Source organism: Limulus polyphemus, unplaced genomic scaffold (assembly GCF_000517525.1).
Source record: "Limulus polyphemus unplaced genomic scaffold, Limulus_polyphemus-2.1.2 Scaffold41, whole genome shotgun sequence".
In the NCBI taxonomy this organism is placed as follows: Eukaryota; Metazoa; Arthropoda; class Merostomata; order Xiphosura; family Limulidae; genus Limulus; species Limulus polyphemus.
In genome coordinates, this window is record NW_013665651.1 from 1,449,101 (window position 1) to 1,456,607 (window position 7,507).

Consider the following 7,507-nt stretch of genomic DNA (forward strand, 5'->3'; position numbering starts at 1 on the left):
CCCCTATTGGAATCAAATACATGTGGCTTCCTTTAGACGCCTCTACCGAACTATCACTTCGAAGTTTGGCAGAAGACATAAGCACTGGATAAAAGTGGGAAGGAAGTGTGAGAGGAGGGAAGTACCTATCGGAAATACACTTTCAGTATAGGAAAATTATATCTTCTGATACGGTACTTCCCTCACCTCACAAGATTTGCTTGAATCCCATATTGATTAGGTGGAGGGACCAGTGCGAGGGAATGACATAAGTACCTTCCAGAATCATCTGAAGAATACTCCTGGAAATGAGAGAGTCAGATCCAAAGATCTGAATATGGGAACCGCACCACTTCTGACTACGTATACTCTTCACCCATCCCTGAAGTGTGTAGGAGATAAGGGTGGAAAAAGAGAGGAGCACATCCATGTGGGAGAGAACTGAGGCAGGATAGTGATCCTAACCATGAAATATATATGGAACATAATCTCACAAAGTATGAAAATGGGTAAACAAATGGATGTGCCCCTAGGTGTAGAGTGGCTAGGGCAAGACAGACCATACTCGATAAGTCAATTAGATTGACAACCCATGCCACTGGAAACCGACATCCAAGCGGGGGTAGGAAGAGAACCATATTGACCTTCACCTCATGTTCAAGAGACTGGAGGGAATCTAGAACCACTCCGACTCCAGAACATGACATGTGTTAGCTTATATATATTTATTGATCCAGGGACCTGATATCCGGTATCAAAAGGATGTCTATTAAATATAAATCCACTTCCCCAACAGTGAAACCGACCAGAACCATCCAAACCAATAAGGTACACGAGAAATAGCAAAAAGGACAGAACTGGAACAATTCTACTTACCTCTGCTGTGACCCACAACACAGAAGGAGTATAATAGAGGGAGGAATTTAGACAACCATAAATATGTGTGAGAGATTATGTTAATTGGTTCTACTCTAAATCCAAAACCCAGCTACGGGGTACCAACATCCATGCAGGGGTAGGATGAAGGCTCCCAATCGAAGGCATGAACTGCAATTTGACGTCTCACTCCTTATTGATTGTATAATGCATAGTCGAGGATATCACGTCATCTACACCCCCAGAACACCACTTCTCTACTCTGGTTATAGCCACCTTTGTGTGGAACCCATTCATGATAGTGCCTCTACGGTCGACCACCTCAGCGGCTTGTAACTGGAAAGTAGTAAGGGCTCCCATATTCCACTCAAAAAAGGTGGTGAGAACTTGTTGATCAGTCCAGAGGAATATCACCTGAGACAGTGCAATGGGTTATCATGAAACCCTATTTTGAAAAGCAGACCATGCCGATTTATTCAATACAAGGCATCGCAGGTATGGGCAGCTATCCCCAACTGCTTTACCTATGCAGTCCATGGATGGTACGGTCTAGAATGGGCAAGTTTATTAAGTTATTCACCTCCAAGCAATCTTGCGGAACTTCACGTCTCAATAATGAGCATTAATAAGCCATGGAAGTCAGGCACTGCTCACCACAGAGCGGGATCCCTGTAAAGAGTAAATAAACCAAGGGTCCCTGAAATGAAAAGAATGTAGGAATACAGACTTACATATTCAAAGTCGCACACCAAAGCATGAAGAATGGCCACAGGTGGCAGACAAAAACCTGATGAAGAAGAAACTGCGATATGGTGTAAATAATGGGAGATGAACATATTAGGTGTAGTCCACATGCTCGATTGTAGGATTTCCTCCAATGGATGACGAAGACGAGATGTGAGGGAAAATGCGAGGTGTCGAATTTGATGAGAAGACACCCTGAACAAATTACGTTGGGAAGATGACAAGGAGGAATAAGCCAATTGAATCAAATATCAAACCCAATTGGTGAGGGTAGAAGGGGGATAGATCTTGAAGAGTGGAAGACTGTCAAGGGATAAAGAGCCAGGAATGGGTACCAAAGAAGGAAGCCCTGTGGGCAATATAGCAACAAAGGGTACGGGATGAGGGTAGAAAGGAGAAATTGAATGAAAAGAAACAGGCAAAAAGAGGATCTACCTTCCATAGCTGCCAAAGTCTTTCAGAGAAAGGTTTGTTTGTAGTTTAGCACAAAGCTACACAAATGGCTATCTATGCTCTAACCATCACGGGTATCAAAACCCAGTTTCTAGCATTGTAAGTCCACAGACATACCGCTGTGCCACTGGGGTGCTTGGGGGGAAGGAACAATCTGGATAAAGGGGAAGATAGGTGTGGTGGTAAAGCATAAGTGAAATGTCAATGGCAAACAAAACAGAACTTCAATGTACACAGTCTAAGAGAAGGAAATATGTTTTAAGGGAAAGGTGAAACATGAAGCATGAAGAAATATATTCAAATGGAGGTAAAGTGAGGGAATAGAGGACCACATTAATATCCCAGTCTGGAAGACTATGCTGTCTGGGGGGGGGGGGGAACAGTGAAAGCAAAAACTCAATGGTATCGGGAAAAACGTAAAGATAAGGCAGCCCGAAAATCCGAGATCAAAGATCCCCAGTCGAAAATCCATGTGAGAAACTCAGCCACAGGAGCCACAGCAAGTCGGTCAGCAGGGAATTCCAGAATAGCAGACCAACTGTGGGTCACTTTCATTTGCACTGATACACCTCTGTTGAAGGACATATGGAATGAGCCAAAAAGAAAGCTACTCAACAGGAGAAACCTGATCTCCTCGCCACAGACTGGATAAAAGTCAGGCGTGAAGACAAAGGACGTGAATGGTGGGATGTAGAACCAGTGACTGATGTTGATGAAGAGGGAGGGAGACAAGGGAAGGGATACTGGAGGGAAAGTTGTAGTTGGTGTAATCTTTGAAACCACAATTGAGCTGACCAATAGAGAGCAATCAGGACTCGACATGAAGTGGTATGGATGAGATAGACCATCCAATGAAGTAATCAGATAGGAGGATAAGCAAAAAAGAATTTGTGGGACCTGAAGACCAGCCCATCTGATAAATTTGGTCGGGGAAGAAAAGACGATCTGCTATGAGATTGAAAACATCCGGAACGTGACACATAATGAGATGAATATAGTGTGTGAGGGCCAAATATAGGAGATCCAATGTACAAAAACAGAGATCTTGATCAGGTGCCCCCTTGGTGACTGATATGTGCTATCACTGTAGAATTGTCAGAATGAATCATCACCAGACAATGTCTGGCAAGAGGAAAGAAGTGATTCAAAGCCTGATGGACCACGAGAAGCAAGAGGACGTTGATATGCATAGTCTGCTCATCAACAGACCAGTGACCCAAAGCCTCTTGGTGAATGACCTATGCACCTCATCCCTGAAGATATGCATCCGTGAAAAAAAAATGTAAATCTAGACAAGGAGGAGGAAGCAGGGTGCCCACCATCATATGGGCCTTGTCCAACCACCAAAGCAGATTGTCAACATGGTATGAGGAAGGGTAACAGAAGCTACCAAGGGATCCTGAGCAAGATTCCACTGACCATGAAGAGCCCACTTTTGTGCACATATGTGCACAAAAGAAGGGGACCAGTGACGTCATTGAAGACCACATCCCCAAAAGCAATAGAACCTTGCAAGCAGAAAGTGATGTAACTGAAAGGGCGTGTTGAACTAACAATTCAATGGAACAGTCATAGAGAAGGTTGGGCTCGACTGAGATGAGTGTCGAAAAGGACACCTAAATGGACAAGATATTGGGTAGAACGAAGGAAGGTCTTCTCCAATGTGATTAATCAGCCCACCTGAGCAGCCACGTGGAGCTGACGAGTATGGCTGGTCAACTACTTCAGAATGAGCCAGTGGTCTATATAATGATGGAATCGCAGCTCCAGAGCATGAAGATGATGAGCAAAAGCTCCGACCATCTGACATAAAATATAAGGGGGTGGAAGCAAGCCCAAAGGGTAGATCGCGAAAATGGTAAACCACCCTGTGATGGACGAATGAAAGATACGGACGAGACCATGTTGAGACAGGAATGTGTAGATAAGCATTGGCTACATCCATATTGGTCATCCATACACCCTGAGAAAACGCCCACCTTAGGGTGAGAAATGACTCCATGGTAAAACAGGGTTGTTGAAAAAATCAATTGAGGCAGGACAAATCGATAACAGACCTCCAGTCCCTGGTTTTCTTGGGAACAACAAAGAGTCACTGGATCCCGAGGTAGGTATAGGAGACACCGGAGGTTGGGAAAGAAACTAGATCACAAATATTTCTGATAAAACTTGAAGAACTCAGTGATCCTTGATGAAAGGATGCCATTGATGAATAAAAACAACTACCCACCAGGTAGTCACCGATACTGTCGAAAAACAACGAGACGAGGCACCCCAAACAGAAGGGACAGGTAAGGGTTGGGAAGGAGAAGAACGAGAAACTGTAATAGGTGCTATACCGAGTTCTGATTAAAACAAACGGGCAACAAGAGCGGAAAGTGTAGACTGTTGTTGTACTAATGCAACTCGTGACTCCAAGGACTCAGGATCGTGTCAAATACACGTAACGTCCCCAAACTGGGGTAATACATAAACCCCGAAGATAAAATGCTGGTAAACGGACGCGAGTTAAGGTCGTATCACTACCCAGAAGGTCCCAATAACAGAAAAATCACGTATGCAAAGCCAGAGCTGAAGACGATAAACGAGCCAACATGAAAGAAAGGGAGAGGATGTCACCAGAAAACCCACAGGATTTCGGTGGAAAGACTCAGAGAGGAGATGGGTGGTAGAGAGATACCATAAAAGAGTTGTGATGATAAGATGAAGGTGAGAAAATTGGGCATGGGTCACGCTAACAGGAGATTCGGGGACCACCCCCCAAACAGGTAAAACCTAACAATTGGTGGTCTAGAAAAGGACAGTCTGCATGATGAAATGCAAGAGCAAACAGATCTGAAGCCCATGGGCGAAAGGTATGCTAATCCCGTCACTTATTTGTGAGGCAATCTGGTCAGCATGTACACGAAAATCTGGGAAGGGGGAAACCCAAATAGGAATGTGTAGTCAGGAAGAACGTGGTTCATTGGAAATAGGGGGCACGGGATAAATTTCGCATACCTGAGAAACGAAATCTAAAAAGACCATAGTAAGCCTAAATGATTCCTTAGGAGGGGCTTGGGAAGGCACAGCAAAATTAGGAGGTCGAAATAGGTGATTCAAGTCCTCGTCAGCCTGTACAGGTGCAGCATGTTCGGGAGGAAGTGGGGCGAGGTCCAGAGATAGAGGTTGACCCATGTAACGTTCAATCTCCCAGCGAATAAATCTCCCGTCTGGTCACCGCACGCGAGGCCTGTGACATAGTGGTAGTCGCGGGTGTGACCCTCATAGTGGTAACATGAACTTCGGAATTCATATCAAGAAGAAAGAAGACTTCATATCAAGTCAACGAAAATCGAAATAATTAATAATAATGCGACTTTAATAAACTGGGATTAAATTAAAGTGAAAAAAAAACAGTCTTGATAAACTTGGAAGTAATTTAAATGATAACCACTTCGCGACTATACAAAAGTTGAACGAGATACGTAAAACAAACAATGGAGCACGTCCAAGAATAAGTATCTGCCAAACAGAAAGTGATAGTTCGGTAAGAGACGTATAGAGAAAGATTCATGCTTCACGTGAGTATGTCACGCTACTATTGGTGGAGAAGAGATGAAGAAATGATGATTTGCATTAAAGACATGTTAGAATCATTTGATTCCAAAAGAGGGGGCAGAAGGCTTGTGGCATGGATAAAGAAAAAAGTTCGCATACAGAGGGCAGCACTGGACGAGAATAGCTAATCTTGTGAGAGTAGGGAAGTACCCAATGGGAACCACATATGTAACTGTTACACTTCGCCAAGACTATTTTATTGAACACAAGTTTTTTGTTTCTCCTATATTTTAATTCTCAAAAAAAAAAATTTTACAAAACATATTTCCTTTTAACATTGCTAAGGGTTTGGTCATGTGCTTATATTTATTACAACAAAACTTTAATTTTATTCACAAAACCTACAATATAAACTGTGTTTATATTTTTTAAATATTTCAAACATAATCAAGTGTGATTATTCAAAAATTTGCAATAGCTGTAATAAAAGAATTACCTTAAACACATGCTTCGGGAAAAAAAAGTTCCCAAGAGATCGATCTTTCTTAAATATTTATTACAAAACGTTTAAATAAAGCATGAAATATTTTTTTCTCCTTAATGTTTGATTGTTTCTTGTAGTCTGTACTCTCAACATATTAAATGTCAGAGTAGTGAAACTGTATTTGGATGTAAAGTGTTTAACATCCGTTTAATATTAAAGTAGTAAGCGGAAGAATTAAGAATTACAGGCGGAGTAAATTGTAATGAATTTAATGATTGTATGGAATGAACTGCCTGAAGTGTGGAAAGTTAAGCATTTGTTATGAAAGCCTAACAATGAGACCAATAATTTGTATTTCCTTCTTTCTGGATAGATGCAGCCCACAAGAATTTCAAATTCAAGTCATTTTATAATTTATACTTCACCACTTTATGTTAAGCTAAAACTAAAAGGGTATCAACTCTTACTATATCTGAATTATATCTCAATTTTCAAATGATGTACTAAGACAACAGTGTGAAAACCTGTTGGTTTGTTTGTGTGACAAAATTATTTAAACACTGGTGTGAAATCCATACACAGACTGTAACACTGCATTTTTTTTCTTGTAACAAAATTAAAACAACTGTTACAGATTTTGGGTTACTTAAAATCCAAACATTATATAAGCAAGTGTAAAGCAGGCTTAGCATGTTCACATGATTTAAACACACTTCAAATTGTGTAGATATTTGTATAGAAACTTAAGTGAAGAATTCCATCACTAAGTTCAAGAAAATTACACTACAGCAGGATCACAAGACACAATTAAATGAGGAATTCTCTAATGCTTTAAACACTAATTATCAAGACATAAATAAACATCTACATTAAATAGAAAAATGAAGGTTATTTCTTAAGAATGCTCTAACTGTATACATTTTTATGCCATGTTCTTTATTTATACCAATATGAAATATTTCTAGAAGGACAAAAATGTACTAGTCAAGACATTTAGGGTTACAAGATTTGACAATTCTAGCCTCCACCCACGCAGTTCTGTTGGCAACCACAAACATACAAAAGATACTAGATACTAAGTATGTGTTTATTTTAGTCACAAAGCTAACAACTCGCCCAATTGGATCTCAAAATACATAAAACAAATGTAAGCACTTTGCTATATGACAGATATATTAACAGAACATGAAAAAAATAATGTATATGTACGTCTTGTTAAACATCAAGTACATAAAACAAATAAAACATTCATTTGTAACACAAAAGTTGTCATAACTAAGATAATGACACAAAAATATAAGCATAAGTCTGCCAATAACGACTTGGTTGAAACAAGAACACTACAATGCCTTGCATTACATATTGTTACATACTTGTGTGTGTGTGTGTGTGTGTGTGTGTGTGTGTGTGTGTGTGTGTGTGTGTGTGTGT